Source organism: Saccopteryx bilineata, chromosome 5, assembly GCF_036850765.1.
Source record: "Saccopteryx bilineata isolate mSacBil1 chromosome 5, mSacBil1_pri_phased_curated, whole genome shotgun sequence".
NCBI classification, from domain to species: domain Eukaryota; kingdom Metazoa; phylum Chordata; class Mammalia; order Chiroptera; family Emballonuridae; genus Saccopteryx; species Saccopteryx bilineata.
Window position 1 is genome coordinate 9,495,062 of NC_089494.1, and position 22,202 is coordinate 9,517,263.

At 43.7% G+C, this 22,202-nt stretch overlaps 1 protein-coding gene and 1 pseudogene across 2 annotated transcripts in view; one reads left to right on the forward strand and one right to left on the reverse strand.

The window, feature by feature from the left end:
* The window catches only part of PID1 (phosphotyrosine interaction domain containing 1), a 227,885-nt gene that overhangs the window by 123,076 nt on the left and 82,607 nt on the right, over positions 1-22,202 (forward strand). The gene's annotated exons all lie outside the window — the stretch shown is intronic.
* LOC136307048 (small nucleolar RNA U3) lies at positions 19,991-20,081 on the reverse strand (annotated as a pseudogene).

A 22,202-nucleotide genomic window follows, 5' to 3' on the forward strand; every position in this document is an offset into this window, starting at 1 on the left:
AATTAGATGAGTCTTTGGCCATGAAGTCAGAGGTCTGTTTTTAGTGTAAGGGAGGAACGCTCATTGGCTGAGGGCTCTCGAATGGGATGATTTGACCCAGGGGACATTTGACCATGTCTGGAGACATTTTTGGCTGTCCTAACTAGGGAGGTGCTATGACACCTAGGGGGTAGAGGCCAGGAATGCTTCGGCGTGTTCTAAAACGCACAGGACATTCCGTCCCCACCACCGACAAAGAATCATCCAGTCCGGATGTCAGTAGTGCCATGGCCGAGAAGAAGTCAGATCACTTGGGTCGTATCTGATGGGCAGAAAGAAGTAATTTACTTTCAAGTAGCATTACGATGGCCTAATCGTCTAAGGACTTGTGAACACAGGCTGTTTCTCTACTCGTATACCTGCTGTCGGCACATTGTTGTTGTTTTTAACCTGCACTGTTTATCTGAAAGGAAAGAAGCTGGGGCATCTATTTGAAGTTAATATGTTGCTGCTAATTTAGGTCACAGCATTCCATGGAAGAAATGAGTAAAGGTTGTTGCCACAGAGAGTGCTCAAGTCGTGCAGAATGACAAGACAGCCCTGACTGAGGGAATAGTGCCACCTACTGAACTGTGTTTGTGTTCTCGCTGGTTTCCAACACAGGCAGGTTTACGCCTGGAAATGCTCCTCTCAATTCTCGGTCTTGCGCATTGGCTTAAGCAGGTGCTGCCCGTACCTTAAACAGTATTTACTTATTATTGGATCAAGGTGTAATTAGAATCAGTGGTGAGCATTGCCTGCCACCCGGCTCCTGATGTAGCAGACGCTGCTGTACTTGAAGACCTCAGATTGATCCACAGAGATTGTATCTGGCAGTTAAAACAAATGTCTCTGGTTTGAATGCTACCAGGCAGTACCGTTTCACCAAGGTAACCAGAGAGATTAAACATGCATGCAATGCACCGTTTCCAAATGTCATCAGGTTTTTTAAAAAAAAAGAAATGAAAGTGCACACTAAGAAACTGTCAACATTTCATCCTTTTAAAAATTTTTACCAGAATTTCAGATCTGATTTTTACTCTCTATATATTTTAACTGTCCATTTAAAATGCTCTCGTTTTTGCAAAAGTATTTTAAAATTTTTCTACAGTGCAGTGCATACATTTTAATATGTCTATTTGATTGGGATTAAATTGTTTGTCTCATAAAATTATATGCCTCGGTGTAATATGTTAATTCTTGCTCCTAATCAAACATTTAATTACATAAAGAACGTGGGTTAATTTGTAGCCTGAATCTAGAAGCTCATTCATACAAAATTCAAAATGGTACGTATTGGAGAGAAACGACACATTTCTAGCAGTTTGCTTCAAATTTTTAGCCACACATGCCAGCAATAAACAGGAGGATTTGTGACAGTTTTCAAGGCCAGAAAAGTATACAGTGATAATGATGGCAAAAACTGGATTTTCCAGGTTTGTTTATTTATACTGATTTGCTAGTTTGAAAGCCAGTTTTATAACATTGACTATTCATTTGATTTCTCTGGAGCAGCAACTGCCTGTAACATGAGCCCGGAGGAGCGAGAGTGTGAAGAAGGTCCCTCTTCCCGAGGTCATCGTATTTGGAAGGATCAGGGGTTGTGGTCCTCAGACGTGGCTTTGAGAAAATGGGCAAGGGCCATATTCATCTGCTAATTGTTTATTGTCTGTGATAAGTGTCTCTGTCCCTCCTTCCTGGTAGCCAGTTTTAAGCCTTCTTTCTCCCATAAGTGAGCAGTCTGTGCACCTTTAAAAGGAGATGATCCTACCAAGTGCCATTACGTACATGAAAAACAGGAAGCCATCCGGACTTCCAGGAAACGCAGAAGGGAATATCCAAGGACTGAATACAAGAACAATGCAGTTGTTTTCAAAGACAGCTCCGTAACCATCGAGAGAGGGTTTACTCCCGGCCCCAAGGATGATATTACTAGATCATAGCTAACCTTCCCCCCTCCCCACTCTCATCGAAGTAGTTTGACAGTGATTAATCACTAAGGTAGATAAATACTTAGTACATCTTTTAACCTAGGCTGAGTCTTGTTGCCTCTTTCAGAAAACATTGAGCCCCTTTAACAACGGAATTTTGCTTAATTGACCTTTGTGGTTTATTTAGAACAAAGTTGACTCCTGAGACCTTGGCCTTTAATTGCAAAACAGGATTAATTAGTGAAATGGCTAGCACGAGTAATTTTCTGGTGCTTCTTTTTGGGAGAATGGACATTTTGCCTGACCTGCAGTCTCAGAGGAAATAAATCACTCCTCAAGTCTGCCTGTCATGGTCATTTTTGTGTGTAAAAAGAATTTTTTTTCACATCCCCCCCCTTTTTTTTTGGCATAGAACCATTGAATACTTATTTAAATTTTATTTATGCCCACGCGTTAGTTATAGGTTGAATTGTGTCCATCCCAAAGACTAGTATGTTGACATCCTCACCTCCAGCACCCCAGAATGTGACCCGATTTGAAATAGGGTGGTGATAATAATTAGTTAAGTGACAGTGAGGTTATGTTGGTATAAAGAGAGGCTCCAATCAAATATGACTGGCCTCCCTCTGAAACGGGGCAAGGCGGGCACAGACCCAGGAAGAGGGCCTGGCAACTATTGGAGCTACGCCACCACAAGCCCGGGCAATTCCAGCAGCTAGGAGAAATACCTGGACCGGATCCTGCCCTACCCTCGCCTTGGGGACACCTTGATGAGCCCCCCACCCCAAGATAAGGAGCTTGGAGCCCAAATACAAAGGGGCAAAGTGACACCTATGTGATGTTAACAGCGAGAAGAAAAACCAGTTGAGGAGATGATCTTCTGGCCTCCTCAACCATGTGGGACCATAGCTTCTGGTGAGTTTAAGCTGCTCAGTTTGTGGTATTCCACACAGCAGCCCCAGGAAACAAATGCATCAGACATTACAGATGTTGCCGTTTCTAGTGAAGTCCCACTAACATTTATGAGAAGGGACTTTGTGCCAGGAGCTGAGCGAGGTGCCAGTGACACACAGTGAGTTATGCCTTCCAGGAACCCGGTCTCGCGGGAGAGGAGGGCAGCTGCCGACGGCGGGGTTTGAAGTGCCTCTCAGTTCAGAGTCGCCGACTTTAAAGAGAGACGTGGAATGACCTAAGAAGGCTGCTAGTTCTCTAATTAACTTAACCACGTTCTCCGGCGACTGTCCAGATCACCGCTGTCCTCATGTGCACTCGACACATGGCTCTCTACTACCTCTCAGGCGTTCTTTCCTAAAGGATGACGGTTTTAAGGACTTTTATATTCTCGTCTTTAAAGAAAGAAAACAGGAATTTTCCAAATGGGTCAAGTTTTTTCTTCTCGCTGTTAACATCACATAGGTGTCACTTTGCCCCTTTGTATTTGGGCTCCAAGCTCCTTATCTTGGGGTGGGGGGCTCATTGCTGGGGCTTGCACACTTAGTATTGAAAGCCCTGCCCATGTGGGACACCAGGGCACAGGGTGTTTGCAGAATGCCAGATGGGTGGGGGACTCTAAAGCTATGGAGACAAGTCTTTTTTCCTGCCCCTCATGACACTGTTGTTCGGATTGTCATTCATAGTCTCGTTGTAACTAAAGTTCGAGTATATTATGTTTCACAACTTTTAACACCCGTTGGTAAAAATGAGCAGACATTTATTTTGGCGACAGACAAAGGCGTGCCCCTGACTACGGACTTAAGAACAAAGTGTCCTTGAGAAATACTTCCTCCTTGTTGTGACCCCTTCAGTTTGTGGGTGGAGCCAGCCATTGCTCTTCTGCTGTAATTTGTGTGAACCCTGTTGGTGGAAGGTTGCCATGGTGACTTGAGCCCCCTGGGCAGCAGGACAGATTTTCATTGTAATTAGTGTGAAGGCCACAGCCCAGCAGTGGGTGCCATGGCCACCTCCCTTATTAACTCATGCTGTCACTGAGCGGAGTGACCAGAGAAAGAGAAACCTTCCCTTTCATTCTCTTTCCTCTGCCGTATTCTTGGGGAAGAGACCATGGCCAAGTTGGAGGATAAAGACAAGTCTCATTGTTGTTACAAATGTGCTTCTTAGTAATACTGTTTGCATAAGCTACTACTCCCAGATAGTAATGAATAAATACTGTCTAGCTAGCTGGGATTTAGTACACTTAAGCACAGCTTAATATGTCACCCAGTGGAGGAGAACTTCAGGGCAATGGAAAAGGATGATCATACCTATTACCATAGTGACATTTGGGTTTTGATGTATATCAGTGCCTGTGATTGCCAGTATGGAATTTGCAATAATTTAACTTCCTGTGGAGACATTGTGGCTTGGTGTGGATATAACACACACATGGTGGGCTTGGGGGTCGGGGATTTGGGTTCAACTCCCGGCTCTGTGCTTACCTAGCTTTGCATTCCTGGGTATATCACTCCCCTTTTCGAGCCTCAGTTTGTTCATCTTTTTACAGATATGATATAAATACCTATTTACAGTGTATCTGTAGGCATTAAAGAGAATGTGTGTAACTGATCTGGGGTAAAATAATAGACATTCAATGCATGTGGTTACTATGATTATTATTGTTAGTATTATTATTTTACAAACTAATAGAAATGAACAAAAGCTCGTAGTTTGTACTGCAGGTTAGTGTTATATTCATTAAATAGCTTGGGTTTTCCAAGTATTATTATTGTGGAATAAGTCCACTATATTCAAATAAAAGGATTCTTTGGCTTTGAATGGTTTTTTCCTTATAAAAGATTCTCCTTTAGCAATGGAAGTAATAAACAAGTCCCTTTGCACATTTCAACCTGGTGCACTTGGAATTTTGTACAGTTAGTTGCACCAACATCAGAGAGCCTCCCCCAGTTGCTGGAATATCACAGTTAGATAAAGGGAGAAAACACAAGTGTTGCTTTTTAGACCAAGATTTTAAAATACTTTTCTATCTGAGGTTTCAGAGAGAATTTAAAGGGAATGCATTTTCTTGAACTGGGTGATGCTTGGATTGAGGGCCCCGTGATGAGGTTGCAAATGTCACATCTGTTTACGGCCTCCTTGGGAACTCCTTTGGCTGTTGATAATACGCGAAGCCTGGGGGACTCTGGTGTAAAAGAACCAGTCCATTTGCCTTCTGTTAGATGCTTCTAAGTGCTTTCCCCCCTGATGGAATGTGTGACACTGATGTCTAGGGTGAATGGGAGACACAGCCAGGGCCCCCGACAGCCTTCACCATAGCACAAGGACTTGCAGCCTTTCTAATGGCACCAGCACCTCAAAGGAAGCCGGTGTCCTCAGGGTGGGGTGAGCTGCACCGAGGTCGGACAGAGGGAAGTTGGAGGGCAGATGCAGGGCGCTGTTTTCCCCAGACTGTCCAAGCGCTAGAGACAGACAGACAGACAGGCAGGCCTTGTCTCTAGCACAGAGGAGTTTTTCAGCCACACCGTCGATTGTGTTAATTCATTATACTTTTTCATAATCTAGAACAATGGTTCTCAATAAGGAGGAATACAGTTTGGTCCCTCAGGGGACATTTGACAATGTCTGGAAACGTGTTTGGTCTTTATGACTGGGGAAGTGCTAATGATGTCCGGTGGGTAGAGACCCGAGATGTTCAACATCCTTTGATACACGGGACAGCCCTCTAACAAAGAACTAGGCAACCCAAAGTGTCACCCTGGACACGTGGTCTACCAAAAGCACACGTTCAGACTGACTGGTACATGTCCTACTTCTCCTACTCCTGCTCAGAATGTCATCTTCCAGTGGCTTTTTTTTTTTCTTTTTCTTTTTGCATTTTAGACACTGTTGGGCAGATAAAATATATTATGCTCACTTTGTTAAAAATGACGTTGCCCACATGGAAGCCATCTCCCAAGTGATGATATTAGTTGCCCTTATGCTTGGAATGGGCGTAATTATATTAATGTGTGTTGGGGGCGGGCTTTGGGCAGGCAGGATCCTTGTAGCCTGGGGCTTGGTTTTAGGACTAAGCCTTTCCCACCCTTTTTGATGTGGGGTGGTGCACTTTTATGAGGAATCCCATTATGCCTCAGATAAGTGACTTTGTATCAGAGACTTCCTTGTTTGTATATTGGATTAAAGGTTTTGATTTCTATACTATAAAATGGGGGCAGAATGGGAACTTGCTCTCTCTCAGTTCCTGAGATTAGCATTAGAGAGGAGAGCAGAGAAAGGCCATGTGGAGGAGACCAGAAGCAGCCAAGATGGTGGAGTGCTGAGTGAGAAGCCAGTTTGTGCAGAGTTTGTGCAGGGAGAAGGAAGGAGATGGGGAACAGAGGTGAATAAGTCTGGTGAGCTAGAAACCTTTGATTCTAGGAAACTCGGATACGTCAGTAGCTTTGTGAGCACTGAATGAGGGGGTTTTGGAGCCCAGTGTGTGTTTTTACTTGCCCGCTGGGTGCAAGCTAGGATTAAAGATGATGGCCCACCAGTTTTTGGCTCCGTTGTGTCATTACTGTCCGTCCGAATCCAATGCGAATCTGCATGGGCCAGGTGGCTGTGATGGTGGCCGTGGATACTGGCTTTACAGACACCTTGACTCAAAGAAAAAGGTTGTCCTAGGTAGCTTAGGCTGCTATAACAAGATATCATAAATCAAGAGGTGGCTTATCCACAATAGAAATTCATTTCTTGTGGTTCTGGAGGCTGAGGAACTCAAGATCAAGGTACTGGTCAGTTTGGTGTCTGATGAGAACCCTTTTTCTGGCTGTACCAGGCTGCCTTCTCGCTGTGGAGGAAAGAGTTGACCCACTCTCTAGCTTCTTTTTATAAGGCACTAATCCCATTCATGAGGGCCCCATCCTCATGACCTAATTACTTCCTAAAGGCCCCTACCCCAGATGGGGAATTTCAATATATGAATTTTAGGGGACACAAACATTCAGTCAATAACAGGGGTGTCCTAGTTGGTGACTGATAAATCCTAGCCTCCGATAGAAATGAACTGGCCACCTTGCTCACTCAGAAGTCTTTTAAAATTCAAGTCAGTTTTGAGTCTAGTCAGTTTTGGACCCTTAAAAAAAAGTAGAAATAGTAAATAAAGAAAAAGAAGTAATAATCATAAGAAGTAGGTCCGATTTTTATGCTCATATTGTAGAACAGGAAACAGACAGATTAGGTGGTAGCACAGGAGACCAGTGGACTCACCAAATCTTGTCTCCTTCCCTCCTGGACGCACAGCTGGATTCCATTGCCCAGTGTCCTTGGCAGGTAGGCGTCCCATAGGACTGAGTCCTGACCCCTGAGATGTGGGCAGAAGTGATACATTCTGTGTCCAAGCCTGGCCAAATGATCTTCTCCTCCTGCCATCCAAATGGAGAATTTCCAAGTTCCAAAACCTTGGGAGAGCTGTAGCCCAGGGAACCATGGTGTTTGACCCGCTTCTTGGGGGACCACTGTCTGAACCAAGTAATTTAGCCTTGGAGACTTGCATGAACAACAAACAAACCATTATTCTCTTAAGCCACTAAAGTGTTGGGTATTAGTTATAAAAGTTATTAACCTGCTCCGCCTCATAATACAATAAAGTAGACTAGGGCAGACCAGAAGGGACACTTGGCTTGTGGCCATTGGTCTGGGGCCATGTGGAGAAGTTCACCTCAACCAATTGTGCAAAGGTACAAAATTCAGGACGCTTCTCTACCATTTGGTGTTCAGATTTGTACACGCTCTTCTTTGAAGCATGTTTTCAAGTCAAAGCATCCATTAGAATCCCTTTCTCGGCATTTTTACATGAGAGCTTATTTGCACGGCAAGCAGTCGTTTTAGTTCAAGTTCCTAAACCTAGCATGAAGATAAGTAAATTAACAGACCATCCCTTCAGTGCTAAATGTTGCATGTGAGTCTGGGATTTTACCGAGAGATATGGAACGCAGAATTTTTTCTGCCAGACCAATTCCCAGTTGGTTGGGCATCTCAGGAGCCAAAGCTTATTTACTCTCCAACTTGTAATTGAAACTTGTGAAATTGCGTCCAGACCCGTCTTTTTCATGGAACATGATGGGAAAAGCTCAGTGCTGAGGCTCCAAATGTGTTTCTCTTTTATTTCTCCCTCTCTCCAAAATCCTACTTCCTTTGGAGAGAATCATCGTCCTGATTTCATGGAAACTTTGGGTAGGAGCATCTTTTAATGAAATCTTCTTGTTTTTCTGTAATTTTTTTTTGTTGTTGTTGCTGTTTTTTGTTTTTGAGAAATGTACTGTTGCCTCTGGCAGGTGGTGTGGCTTTCAAACTTGTGAGGTAGTCACATTTGTAAATCTTTGCAGGATAGCTGTAAGGAGAATTTAGGCTTTTGTAACTATGCAGGAAATTGACCTGGTAAACACATTACAGGTAGATTATCCTCTATTGCTCCCTAAATAGCACCTGAAGAATGTGCCATCTGTGGCCATTTCAGGACCTAGCGGGAGCTTTGTTGCCAAGAAACAGAAAGTTTAAATTTTGCTCAGTGTGCTCAATAGACTTTGATGGAGAGAGGCTTCAGTGGTATACCAGCTGCCTGCATGAAGACCCACTTCCCACAGGCATAGAGAATGCACACGGGAACTGTGCATGGAGTGTACACATCAATTATGGGAAAATTTTCAGCAAAATTGTCTGGTTTCATGGTTTATTTTATTCTCATGCATATGAGGCTTCATGATATGTTTTTAGGGCATAGGGGATGAAGGAAAGGGGGAGCCACTTGGATACTTCTGTGTAGTAGAATCTGAATGCCAGGCAGTTTTTCTTGTTATTGTTGTTGGTGATGTTTTCTTCATGTTTCAGATGGCAAATTCTGCAACACTTTCAGATCAAGTTTGATTTGGCTTGTCAGTTGCCTCAATGATTAACAGAACATTTAAGCGTTTGAAGAGGAACTGGACCAAGAAATGAAAGCAGCTCTTTTTGCTGCCTGTGTTAGTCTGGATGGAATGTTATGCTGCAGTAACAAACATTCCCCAGGTGTCGGTAATCAAAAGCAATGCAGGTTTCTTTCTTACTTACTTTATATACCCACCAGTGGAGGGCACCGATGCATATGCTCTTTATTCTGAGACCCAGGCTGAGGGAGGCTCCTTTACGTGGAATTTCACGTGGCACAGTAATGGGGAACAGAGCATGGGGAGCCTCAAGCACATGGGTTTCTTAGTACTTCAGCAAAAAGGAGGCATGCATCCTTTTGCTTAATTTTATTGGCCAGAGCAAGACTTATAGCCAAATCTAACGTCAAAAAGAGAGAAGTGTGATTGTCCTGAATACCAACACAGAAACTAGGTATCAGTAAACAGTAATATTTGCTTCATGTCCCACCTCAACAGATACTCACATATAATATATATAGACATTTAACCCGAAGCCCAATTATGAAATTGGCCCCTAAGAGAAAATGAAGAAGTCTCATTAAAGGTAGCTCAGAATAGGAGGCATACCAAAAATTTTACATTCTTCTCCTGGATTAAGGATTCTCCACTCGCCAGGTGGGGGAAAGGCATTTTGTCTTCAGGGCCAGCCCTCCACACTCTACTCAGCGATGGAGCAGCCCAGCATAATCTCTGAGCTGGGAATATTTAGTTTGGGTATCTCATTTAAAATCATAAATTAAATACGGCTCAGACTAAATTTTGACTTTTCTTTTAATTTTCCTTTTAAAGAGCAGGTCAAATCTCAGTGAGAAATATATCCACAGATGTGAGACGTTCTCACTGAATCTAATTTTCAAGGTCTGCTGAACAGACGAAAGGCAAATACGAATCGTGAGAAAAGGACTTGGAACACGTGAACGTAGAGAGTTAGAGGTGATGCTCTGAGAAGTTCCTGCCACTGACGGAATCCCAGTTCTTTCTTGTTTGTAACTATGTAGAGCTGTAAGTTTATCTCATAATTTTTAATTCGTTCTTTTTGTAATGATTCTTTTTTATTTTTAATTTTTTTTTACCCCAAATAAACAAATTGCCTGTTGCCCAGGGGAAATCAAAAGGAACACCACCACAGATGATGATGAGGGAGATTAATTAGTTAATATGTATATAATGCAGCTAGCAACAACAGCAAAAGTTCAAACTCCTAATTAGGTCAAAAGGAAAATAATAAAATTAACTTAGCATGATGACTGAAGAGCCAATATTTCAATTTTACTTTGTCTTTGCTCCAGGTTTTAATTTATCGAACTCATCCAGAGGAAGTGTCTCATGCTAACATCAAGTCTGGCTGTGTTAGTAATGTATAGCAGGGCCTGACAGAAATCCAGCCTGCCAAGGTAGCGTTCCCGAAGGCAAGTTCACCACCAGGTGTTGGTCTACTTTGTGCAAACCACATAACTGATAAGGGCTTTGTGTTCAGGATATATAAAGAGTCCTTACCACTCAATAATAAAGAAGACAAATGCCCAACTTAAAACATAGATAGGCAAATAATCTAAATAGACATTTCTCCCAAGAAAATTTACAAATGATCAGTGCCCATGAAAAGCTGCTCAAAGTCAGCTCTAGGGACATGCAAATCAAAACTATCATAAGATGCCACTTTACACTGACTAGGATGGCTAAAACCAAAAAGACAGATAACAAGTATTGGTGGAAATTTGGAGAAAGTGCTGAGCCCCTGCTGGTGGGAATGTGGAAGGCTCAGTCACTTTGGGAAACATTCTGGCAGCTCCTGAGACTAACCAGTGTAACTGAGAAGAAATCTGGTGTATCTCAGGGGCAAGGATCTTGAACAGAAGAATTTCGTTAAACTAGAGTTATCACACCACTGAACAGTTCTACTCCAGCAACATGTATAGAAGAGAAAGAATTCCAAAAGAAATGAAAAATTCCCCTCAAAAACTCAGACATGGATGTTCATAGTAGCATTACGTATTCACGATAGCAAAAAAGAAAAAAAAAAGCCAACAACTCAACTACCCATCAACTGACGCAGAGACGAGCAAAATGTGGTATAAGCCATAACCTGGAAAATTACCTGGCAGTGGAGAAAGGAAGCTCTGATGATACATGCTACAACCTGCATGAACTTTGAAAACATCGTGCTGAGAGAGAGAGCCAGTCATCAAGACCATATCTTGTGTGATTCCATTCATATGAAAATGTTTTGAATGGGCAAGTCTGTAGAGACAGATAGTAGATCAGTGTCTGCCAGAGGCTGGGTAGGGGTGGCTGGTAGTGGAAGTGACTGCTAACGGCCTGCTGTTTCTTTCTGAAGTCATGGAATTATATTATGATGGAATTACATTCTAAATACAACCAGGGTGTCAATGAGAAATCTTGAACTTCTGAGACTCAGAAATCACTGGGTTGGTGGTGCCCTTCAGAGATTTGGGAGTGTAAGGAGAAGGCTCTGTGCTCCTACTTCTTCCCCAGTAGTTCAAGGTCATTGCCCTGTCTTGTATATACTGTTCTTTTACCATCTCAACCCTGCCTCCACGTGACCTCTCGCTATTATTTTTGCTAAACCAAAGGAGAAATGATACCATTGCCTTAAGAAGCAAGGGTGGCATCCATCAGTGATGGCTTTAGGTAAGGAATAGATAACACAAGGTTAAGCATTTCACCCACTGACCACAACTATTTTAGGGAGCTATTTTAAGGTACTAAATCCTTCAGTCATTATCTTGATAAAATTATAACATTGCTACTGTAAAGATAGATAGTACAATACCAAGTCTTCAGACTTCAGTGAGGATCTTAGCTTTGTCACATACTAACAATATAATTTTAGACAAATTAATTGATTTCTCAAAGCCCCTCTTGATTGTGAAGTGGAAAAATATATCACTTACTTTACAAGGTAGTAAGGATTAAATGATGTAGGTAAAAGTGCTTTGTTATAAAGAGTCTGCAGATAAATGCAAATGGCATCACCATGACCGCACCACATATTTTTATGATGGTTTTACTTCTTTAGAAGATGACTGCATGAATTCTGCAAGCTTCTGAGGACATTTCTCACCAGCTGAAGCTCTGAAAATGCTATTTCCTTTGGAGTGAAAAGGCAGTTCAGGTAAAGAAAATGAATTATGTGTAATAAGTTAGAAAGCAACTTGAGAAATAGTCTGCTCCAAGTGAATTTTTTCTTTTTGAGCAGATAAGTATAGTTTCATGAAATTGACTAAATTCTTTTGTTCAAGATTCTTGCCCCGAAATACACTAGATTTCTTTTCACAGTTACACTGGTTAAGATCCTAATATTTTACTGACTTAGAAAGACAGCATTTCCTAGGCAGAGATCCCACCTTTCTCAGTAGGATTAATGTATTTTGCCTTCTAGATGTATTTTACTTAAAATCCTTTAATGTATACTACTTTCCCCCAAACAAGCAACATGTTAACATGGTGTGAATAGGCCAGCAAACACATATGTGGCTTTTGACTCACTTCTCATTTGTACAGAATGACTGGTGGTCTCTCTCCCCTACTCCTTGCCTCTACAAAGCACTGTCATATTAGCGTCTCAAAATAGGGGATCCATTGGATTGTCTTCCCCCTTCATAGAAGAAATATTGGGATGTAGAGCTATTAACTGACTTGCCGTTCGTTTCAGAGCTGGTTAGTGACAGAGCTAGGATTTTTTCTTTCCTGTTATAGTAATGACATCCTCTCATCCTTCTTCTGACAAACAGGCATGTGACTAAGTAGAAACAACACATCCTTTAAGTCTGGAGAAATACAGACTTAATATTGTAGTACTCCTCTAAAATGATGTTTTTTATTGTCACCATTCCTGAATGGAGAGACCCCCCCCCCACTTTCCTTTTCCTTTTGCTAATCTGTGTCTGTATCGGAGAATGAAAAGGATGGTTTGATTGCAGAAGAAAACAGAAAAGGAAATTGAACAGATCTCATTCTCCTCCCATGGGTTCAGCCATTCATCGATTTATTCATCCAGCCATTTTTGAGTGCTTACTATTTTCTAAGCTTGGTTTGAGTCACTGAAGATGCAGGGGTAGAGAAAATAGGAACTGTTTCCTGCCTCATGGAACTGCCAATCTGCTGAGCGAGGCAGAGAGCCGATGTATCAGTAACCACTCAGTGTCCATGATTGCAGTGAGGGGAAATGCTTGACAGACAAGGACAGGATACCATGAGCCCTCTAATAGGGCATCTCAACAGAACATGGGGGTTCTAGGAAGTTTCCTGAAGGAGTGCCCTCTACCTAGGACTAGAAATCTTGGAGTAGAAGTGTGTACCTGGTGGTGGGGACTTGGGGGAAGCGGTGGCAGGAGAAGTCCAGGTGAACTCCAGTGTGCGAAAAGGTCCTCAGGTCCCAAGAATCTTGGCGTATTTGAAACACAGAGAGGTTTGCTGTGAGAGAGCAAGTGGAAGGAAACTGTGGGTTTAAGCAGGAGAGAGCCACAGACGATCCTTGGTCTTGGTCTTGGAAGAGCCATAGTGGTGACGTAGAAGATTTTGACCTCTGTTGTAGAACAATGGGAAGTTATTACAAAGCTCTGACTAGTGGGAATGTCAGCACTTCGGCTGCAGAGGAAGGAAGGATGGAGACCTAGTAGGAGATCTACGCAGTAATCCAGGCAAGCAATGGCGTTGGCTTTGCTGGGGAGGTGGCACCAGAGAGAGGCATGATGGATCTCACCATATTGAAAGGCAGACTTAATTTGCAGGTGAGGCCTGAGACAGAGGAAGATTCGAATGGTAAGTCCCTGGATTGGTACATGGGAGAGAGGAGATATAATGTCATGATTCCATTTATAGGCAAGGGGATGCTTAGAAGAAGAACATGTTTTTTTTGGGGGGGGTGGGCAGGGGATTAATACATGACATACTAAGTTTAATATGTGGGCTATTGAAATAGAGGTGCCAATCTTGGTTGCATTGATCCAGGGTCCAGAATAGAGAAATGGGCTGCAATGATCTGAGCTGTCCACTTATAGATGCTGTATAAACCTGTGTGGGAGGAGGAGGTCATCAAAGATAAGAGGCAGCTGAGAAGAGAAAGGGCCCAGGGAACAACTGCTCAGTCTGTAAGATACGCATTATGGGAGGTCCTCTCTGGCAATGTTCAGGAGGGGGCAACACGGTTGAAGGCAAGATTTAGAGCTCAGAAGGAGAGCCTCACAGGGGAAACTGAGAGCAGGCAGCCAAGGTAGTCGGTGAAAAAGCAGGGCAGTGTGATACTGTGGGAGACAGAGGAAGGTGTGTGTGGGAGCTGTGGAGGCCAGGGGAGGACGTGGCACCATGAGGAGAGTGGAGAACTCAACTCAGACAGGGTTAAACGCTCACACCTCACGTCTCAGGACTTGATTTCTCCCACCAACTCAGTGGCTCATTCCGAAGCAATGCCGAATTTCCCATGCTGAACATTTCTAATGATTAAAATGATTTATTATTTTTCTGAATTTAGAATGAAACAGATGAAGCAATTAAAAAAAAAAAAAAAGATCTAATTGACGCACCTTTGCTTTGGGGGCCAGCAGAAAATCCAGGAAGTAAAGACTGTTTCTGAATGGTTAAGTTGAAGCCCTTGACAAAATAAAATCTTAGAAATAGCCATTTCAGCATCACTAGCTAATGTGGGCACGTGTAGTGCGTCATCATTATAAACTGACATTCCCCTGGTTTTCTGATAGGTTTTTGCAGTTCTAGTTCTGACTGAATAGGGCCGAGTCCAAAGAACAAGCAGGTGGAAGATTTGCAACTGCAGATTAGGAACAGTATTACTTGAAGGGTTCGTACCGTGTGTTTTCTCTCTTTTAATTCTTCTCTGAAATGTGCCATTTACAATACATTTTTAAAAAATGATCAGATTTCAGGTGGGTTTATAAGGATTTCCTTGACATCCTCAGTGCTAGACAGCTGACTAAAGAGGGTCGCTGCTTCTTTTAGTTGGTGACTTGAGTTCTTCATGTAAAACCGCAGCGTGAAACAAGAAACTGGATTCTCCCCTGGATATAAATTCCGGGTAGTCTGTTATTCTTTCAAAAAATTAAGGTGGCTGCAAATCTGAACTGATGCTTGTAAATCTCTCAGTAACACAAAAACTAATAAGAACGGACATAACCACGTTTTAACTTTCAAGTTAAATTTAAGCTATCATTGACCAAGACTTGGTTTTTACCGATCCAGCAAAACTCTATGGGAAATGTACCATGTAGGTTTCTAGAGCTTTCGTAAAACACAGATGCTGGTTGGTATTCAGGGAGCTCGTGGACGAACAGGGCAAGACAGGGATACACAAGTGGTTATCAAGGAGGTAATTTCTGTGACAAAGAGGTGGCTGTGGAATTTGAGGCGGAATGTAGAATGGTAAAGAGAAGGATTCACAGAGAGCATAACAACATGAGCCCTGTCACACTGAATAGGCAACATGAACTGCCAAGACCCAGAGGAAGAATTCACCGGGCAGGTTTAGCAGGAAGGCGCACCTAGTGGATTGGAGGTAAATGGCAAGTTAGCACCCAGATTGTGAAGGACCCAGCAAGCCAAGAGAAGAATAGCAAGCAGTTGCTTGATAGGTAGTTTATGCACTATGGGAACGATTGTTCCTGCCCTGAGGCCGAGTCAGTCAATGGGGATGAGGGGTTTCTTGCACAGCAGTGGCATCTGTGAGCTGACTTTAGAGTTCCATTGCTTCCCTCCAGCTGGTAGGGTTTCTGGGACAGAACGGCTGGCTCCCTCTTCTTAAACGCATGTTAGTGACACGTTCCCCCTTCTATTTGGGAGAGGTGTTTCTGGATGTGAAGTGCGTTCATCAAGCTGAGCGTGTCGCTAGGAAGGTTTAGTAGTTTTAGTTGTGAAGCCTAACATTAATGAATTAAAAAGCAACAACCAGAAGCATTTTCTCCTTGACAGGGAAACTAGGAAAATGTCTTGGTTGGTGACTGGAAGCTTTCCTTGTTCTTTCCTACCTGTCTGGAGTGAGATTTGTTTGGCTGTGTTTGCAAAATATGCATGTGGGCTCGTGTGGCCTGGGAGCTTTGGACAAGCAGCCTGGTTTTAGCATTGGAATAATGGAAGGGAAACTCTAGACGTGTCTAGTGGACATTTTTGAATTAGTTATGGCGTGCCATCGAATAGTTGGAGCAACGTGCAGTTTACTGGAACAGCTCTAACGAGTTTAGGACATTTGGACACTAATCTTTTCCCTCAATCACAGCGATTCAGACATGCTATTCATCTCGGAAGACTTTGGCCGGCTTTTCTTTTTTCATACTAAGCTCACTAGAGTTTTGTCTCTGACAATTTGAGACAATTTTTTTTTTTTTTGGAAGATCATTTTGAAGATATTTCAAATTACTCTCATTCTTATTTTGATCTCATTTACTTGATCGTCTAATCGGGACTGCAGGCTCACTGCTGCCCTTGGCAGGCTGCTTTAAATCTATTTCACTCCTCAATCAATATATTCTTTATTAAAAGGCTTAAAAGGATTTAAAGTAAGCCCATTAAACATTTTAAGCCTTGGTCTCATTTTGGAATATTGTTTCTGATGTTTCATTGGCATAGAGTATCCTATCTGTGTAGAAAATAAAAGATAAGAATAAGAATGAGAATTCCTTTTCCATTACTTAAATAAGCGTGGACGCAGGGAGTCAGACACGGCCACGTTTGGGTTCTGTATCTTTCCTTCATCCATCTTTGTTTTTTAAAAGGTGGATTTCAAATAAATATACACCACCTTGAATTGAAGATTTCTGGGTCAGAAAACATCACTCTATCACCATACCTTATGATTTGATTTCTGAGACGATACAATTTCAGTCTAATCCAATGTCAGTTTTGTAACGAAGATTCATGGGCGATGCCTCAGCACTTTTATTAGAACCCCATCAGTGCCAACATCTGGATGAGGTGGGTCTGCCCCCACTGCTGGCACCTGCTGCTCTGCCACCTTCCCTCACTGTCTCGGGTTTCCTCCCGACTGTCCAGGCGAGGGGCGGGGGACCTGGACAGGGAGGAGTGCGGAGGGGGTGCAGAGAGGGAGAGGAGGTTCCATTGCCTTGACCTGCCATCATCACTGTCAGACTGATGTTGCTTCTTCACCCCTGAAAGGACTACACCATTCCTAAAACATGACTTAAGATTTCTTTTTAATTCCCAGGGCAAGTGACCAAGATAGCATAGTTATGAAACTTTTTGAGAAAGTTGTTCAACTTTCAGAGAAATGATCAATTCCATTATTATATTGTACTTCTCTATATAGTGTTGTTAATAATAATAATATTATATAACCAATTTAATTTAGAGATTTAGGGTTCCTTAGTTATCCCATTATAGTTAATGATTTTTATTTTCTCTGTTGTCATCTCTGACACATAAATTAAAAAATAAAAAGGTTTTGCAGCTTTTTGGGTTCAGGTCTGTGAACTCAAATGTCCCAATCTGTCTTGGTCCATAAGAATGTCCTCCTAGCTGCTACACCCTGGGAACTGCTCCTTGCCTCTGCCCCCCATCTTCTCAGAGAACCTCTCCTGCCTCCCCCTCCCTCACTCAGTCTTTCATCCTCCCTGTACAGAGCCTCCCTGCTAGATGGGACTCTTCCTTGTTGTCACCTCCCCCACATTCGGTTCCTGCTGGCTCACCTTCCCAGTATGCTCACACTCAATGCTGGCTCCAGGATGTCCTGCCCAGCTGAGTCTGCACCCGTCCTCATGGCCAGAAAGGTGATGGGACATCCCTGGTATATGCTGTGGGACAAGAACAATGGTACAGCCCACATAAAACCAAAGGGTCTTGTTTCCAGTTACCAAACATTTAAAATCAACCCAAGAGCATTGCTGTGTCCTAAAGGTGCTCGTGTCTGAGGTTGTCTTGCAGGGTAAGAATCCAGGTGTCTTCCCAGCAGATGAGCTGGACACACCCCAGCAGATCGTCCCAGGCAACAGAAGACAGCGGAGCGCCCCTCCAGTTATAGGGCAACTAAATGGAGCCCTCGTTAGTAAGTTCTGTAGGGTGACGTGGAGAACACCAAGCTGCTTGGTTATTTAAAGAAAAAATATTTGGTGTGTGACAGAAGACACCTGTGATGACAGAATCTGTTTACACCAATGTCTGCAGCCTTGACGGGCAACCAGATATAGCAGCACATCAGTTGGGCTTGCTTTTCTCGTTCCTTAACCCATCTAGGACGCCAAGTCTTGCCAAGGCGTGGTAGATTTCTGCGTCCTCTGAGAGCCTGTGTTCCAATTGCAAAGTCTGGTTGTGTCAGATAATCAACAGAAACAGATCATACTTCAGTTCTCATTTCATGAGCACGCTTGCACTGGTCCATCCTCAGTCGCTCACCCATCATGGTGCCTTTGGGGGGGCGATATGGATGGAGGTCCATCGTTTCTGGCCCGCTGCCTTCTGTGATGGGGGAGCAGCACTCGCTCGGCAGCTAGGGGGACACAGTCATATGGTCTGTGTCCCTGGCCTGCGGACGGGCCCATGTGGCATGACATGTTCAGCATGACAGCTCTTGACACATTTCTGTGCCAACTGTTATGTGGCGGAGACACGGGCTTTTCTGCTTCCCTCATTGCCTGGAAAATTCCACATTAGTTTTCCGGCTCCTTGCCATGGACACATGAATGCAGACTGTGTTAGGACTTGGGGCTGTTTGCAGCCTGAAGACACTGAGCTTGCACGTGCCCTCAGTAGATCTCGGTGACTTATCTTAAAGAGGTCCAGAGAATCTCCTCCGATAGGTGATCTGGCTGCCAACTTACCACGCTGACTACCTTGATGTTTTAAGCAGAACATGTTCTTGAGGATTGAAATCCATGGCCTCTTCTCCTTCCTATGTCGTCACCACGGTCTACAGGTCATGCAGTTAGTGAGTTCCCTCCCATAATACTCGATTCCACCGAATTATCATTATTGTTACCACTGCTACCACTATGACTGTTATTTCACTGATTGAGCTACACGGTGGGAACCTAAACATGTCCCATGTTTCATGTTTTGCCATTGTAACATTTAATCTATGAGAGGTGGCTCTTTTAGAAGTGTCCCAAGTTTTGCTACTATTATATTCATAATATAATCCAGTTGCTCCATTTGGGGCCTGCTTTGTGAGATTCTCCAGAAAGGGAGATTCAGGCTTTTGAAATTCCACCACCAGTAGCAGGAAGATGAGCTGCTGTCACTCCACAACAGTGTTGTGGCCCCTTAGCTCGGACCACATGGCTCTTCCCAGAGACTGGCCTCTACCTGCCTCTTCATCTTCATCTCCTTCACTCTCTGACTCCTCCTCGGTGCTCCACAGTTACCAGAACCCCAAATTCTTTCATGCCTCTGTGCTTTTGCTTATGCTGTTCCCTCCTGCTAGGCTGCTGTTCCCTCCCTTCTTTGGCAAGACTCCTCTGACTCATTCTTTAAGACTCTGCATAGACAACATTTCTTTGAGGAAGTGGTCCCTGCTCCCCCCGACCCCCATGTGGGTCCTGTTTGCACTCAGAACCTCTCTGCGCTGTAGCACTTACTCCTCATGCTGAGATAGACCGTGTCCCTCTCGCCTGCTTTGTGCAGGGTGAAGTCACCCTTTGCTCATCAATGCATGGGTGTCATCTGTCATCCAGGCCAGTGTGCTCCTCAGGGGTGGCTTGAGAGGCTGATCACCAGCTGAGCTGTCATGGGATCACTGGCCCTTTCTCATAAACTCAGTTAATAATAGATCAAAGCCACAGCTGAGAAGATAATTAAAAATGGACTGCTTCTGATCTCTTGGATTTGGGGGTCTAAACCTTCCTTAGGAGTTTAACCCCATTAGGAAACATTGCATTTAATAAATACAGTGACACACATAAAATATCCTTTTTCACGTTTTCTTCTCTCTCTCTCTTTTAAATTTCAAGGCTGTGTACACAGTTCTTGCCAAAGTCAAAGAACCGAGAGGAGTAAAGCGTTTGTGTGTGTGCGTGTGCATGCGTGTTTCATGGGTTTCTGTCACTCTTGTTTTAGGATGAGATAATTTCACAGCCATTGAAGGAGCTGTCAAGTAAGTACTCTGGAGGAGAGCATCTCAAATTTTAATTTGTCAACCAAACACCTGGGGCTCCTTTGAACGATGCCGGCTCAGACTCGGCAGGTCTGGCGAAGGACCTGCGATTGTGCATTTCTAGTAACAAACTATAGAAATGATCCCTGAAAGTATAGTCTTGATTGTGCATTTCTAATAAGCTCCCGGGGGACGTCAGCGCTACCAGCCCACGGACCACATTTAGTGTTGCGAGGCAGTGGTGCTCAGATGGCGTCTCAGGATTTTCATCCTTTGAGACTTTTAAAGCAAAATTGTTTCCTTCTGTTTCAAAATGCTCAAGTAAAAACAGCGCGGCAGGTGCCTTCGTTATAGGAGAGCCGGTGTGGGCTGTCTGGGCTTCTGCAGCAGGGGGGTTTGCAGTCCGGGCGGGCTCCTGTCACAAACGAGAGGGGAAGCCTCCTAATGACTTTCAGCTCTTTTTCCTGGTGGTCAGATTTAGACCGAAAGGAGGCAGGTCTCACCATTTTCTTTGGTAAAATTTCACCAAGAGTCTCTGGTCATTTTGTGGCATTTCTCCAAACCCATTTACTGCCTCCTGTTCCCACCCGGGCAGGAGTAGAAGGTCTTGGTAGGAGAATATCATTGTATCCCAAGATTAGGAAGCCACGGGTTCCCGAAACCCCTGTTTTCTGGGGCTGTCCCCCCCCCCCCCACCACCAAATCCTGCAAACCGGGTGGGTGGCTTTAAAGAACAGAAGTCTGTCCTGTCACAGTTCTGGAAGCCGGAAGTTGAAGTGAAGGTGTTGGTGGGCTGTGTACGTGGCTGTGCTCGCTCAGCAGCTTCAGGGAGAATCATATTTGCCTTGTTCAGCTCCCAGTGGCGCCTGAATTTCTTGGCTTGTGACAGCAGCACTCTAATCTCTGCCTCCATCCTCACACGGTCTTTCTCCCTGTGTCTCTGTGTCTTGCCTCTGTCCCTCATGTCTCTCGTAAAGACACTGGTCTCTGGATTTAGGACATACCAGGAATCCAGGATAATGATTTTATCCCTAGATCCTTAATTACATCTGTGAAGACCCTATTTCCAAATATGATCACATCAATAGATTGGGTCTAAGACATATTTTGGGGGGAATACTGTTCAATTCACCATACCCTGTTTCCTTGAGACCATTGTGGGTCCAGAATATCAAGGTGCAGCCTGACCAGGCGGTGGTGCAGTGGATAGCGTGTCAGCCTGGGATGTTGAGGACCCAGGTTCGAAACCCCAAAGTTGCCAGCTTGTGCGTGGGATCATAGACAGGACCTCCTGGTTGCTGGCTTGAACCCAAAGGTTGCTGATGTGAAGCCCAAGGTCACTGGCTTGAGTTTAAGGTCATTGGCTTGAGCAAACGGTCACTCACTTTGATAGAGTCCCCCCCCTCCACAGGCACATATGAGAAAGCTATCAATGAACAACTAAGGCCCCACAACAAAGAATTTATGTTTCTCATCTGTCTGTCTCTGTGTGTGTATGTCTCTCTCTCAATGAAAAAAAAAAGATATCAAGGTGCAAAAGAATAATTCATGCAAACACTGTTCTGTACAGAGTGGGAGGTGCTTTGTACTTAAGTCTTGGGGAGGGTTAGGAAGGTGCCTAGGTCATTGTTCCAGCCCTCTGAGTAACTTCAATGATAATTAGAGAAACAGCCGTGAACACGTATCAGGTTTTCATAGACTTGACAGAGCCTGTGCAAAGGATTTTATAAAAGTTTTTGTTTGTGACTGTGATACCTATTATTGACTGTTTTAGATGGAGTCCTTCATTTATAAGACGTTTTCTTTTAGATAATTGGCCTCTGTCTATTAATTTACTCCTCTTTTCCCCTTTGAAAAGATCTACTTCTCGAGCTCTGTGCCAGCGCCTTTACCCCTCTTTCCTCCTCCCTTTCTGACCACCGACTCGCCAGGCTACCGAGCTGTCTCCCCAGCTGTCAATGGATCTAGTCCGTTTTTACTCCAACTCATTCTAGGAAGGACGAAGGCATTTTTCAATAATCTGGATTATTCATGCCTGTAAATCTTGATTTGCCGTTCATTATTTAGATAGCAAGAATTTTGTAGCCAGCACTGATGAATGGGAAGGTAAAGTATCTCTGAGGCAGCTGAGAAAGATTCTTCAGTGAAATAAAAAATTCAGTGTGTGTACAGTGTTGCAGTGGCAGCAGATTGTACCCAACAGGAGGCACTCCCCTTGCGCGGAGTGAGTTTCCCACTCCGCCTGTCTCCTTGGCCGGCTAGTTTTACAGGGGGGCAAGATGG